The sequence below is a fragment of the Dipodomys merriami genome, unplaced genomic scaffold (genome assembly GCF_024711535.1).
Source record: "Dipodomys merriami isolate MVZ:Mamm:240054 unplaced genomic scaffold, mDipMer1.0.p SCAF_108, whole genome shotgun sequence".
NCBI classification, from domain to species: domain Eukaryota; kingdom Metazoa; phylum Chordata; class Mammalia; order Rodentia; family Heteromyidae; genus Dipodomys; species Dipodomys merriami.
In genome coordinates, this window is record NW_027202360.1 from 4,517,893 (window position 1) to 4,519,397 (window position 1,505).

Here is a 1,505-nt window from a genome sequence, read left to right on the forward strand (position 1 = left end):
TTTTTTTTGATTGGGAAGATTATTGATCTTGTCGTTCCTTTTGGGGAAACTAAAATCATATTTCACCACTTTTGTTCTTGTGGGGCTTGAACTCTGATCCTGCGTGATTAGCTACAGCACCACCTCCTGGTTTCTGGTGGTTAATTGAAGGTTAGGGTCTCATGGTCTTTCCTGACAAGGCTGGCTTTGAACCACATCCTCTGGTCACAACCTCCCTAGTAGCTAGGATTACAGGTGTAGACCACCAGCACCTGGCTCATATTTGCATTTATGTGCACTGAATGACACTGTGTAGACAAAGAATGGAAATTTTAAACAAATGATGACATTGCAGCATTTCAGCAAAATTGAAGTAGTAATAAATATGTCCTCCTTTTCCATTTTGTTACATTAATGACTGATGATCTTGGGACCTTTTCATTAGCATCCTCTGCCATCTGTATAGGTGTATTTAGTATCAGGAAATGTTCATAGAGAAATATAGAAAGAATGATATTTTTAGAAAACAAAGGAGATAAGATATGAAAGAATAGCATAGAAGGAGATACATTTATCACACAGAGACTAAGCGCTTGCCTAAGATATTTAGAATGCTAAAAGCAATGAAGAAAAGCCTAGTTGACAACAAGTTCTACAATAATCAAAAATTGTTCTCTAGAACAGTTTCTTATATACCTTAATTATTATCATTTATTCCTTCTATCTGGAGTTATTCCTTATTTTCTTTCACAACTATTAATTAGCCTCTGCCTTTTTGGTGCCATAACTCACCAAAAAGATTTCAAAATCACACTTAGCCTACCTTTCTCGTTGTGATAAGCAGTGAGGACACAAATCCTAGAATCATTGAATTTCCAGAATTAAACTTTTCCTGACATCTAAGCACATTCCTGGCATTAATTGCTGTGACTTAATGAACAAAACTTTTTCCAACACAGTATCCTAACATAAGTAAAGTACATACATTAGGGACTGTTGTCAGGTGTCAGTATGGAAGAAGCAATTATATATTCCAAGTATGGGTTCTTTATTTTGAATTTACTAACTAAATGTTTTTTTGTTGTTGTTGTTTTTTCCCCAGTGGAAGGGCTTAAACTCAGGGGTAGGGAATTTTCATGAGTTTTTTTTCTAGCTCAAGGCTAGCACTCTACCACTTGAGGCACAGCACAAATTCCAGGTTTTTTTAATGTGTTACTAAGGAATGAACCCAGGGTTTCATGGCTGCTAGGCAATCACCGTACCATGAAGCCAAGTTCCCAGAGCCCTAAATAAATTTCTTAAGATGGCATTACATTTTCATTCCGTAATTATATATCATAATTTTGGCCAGGTGCTAGAAAATGATGTAGAAAGCAATAAAATACAATAAGTCTAGTAAGGCTGGATGGGCAATGAATAACTGTCATGGTCTAGCCAGGGAACAGAAGGGTTTATCTCATGAATCTGTTTCAACAAGCTATTGAGCCAGCTACTGACCCACAGCCCACCTCCCGAATGAGAGGGCC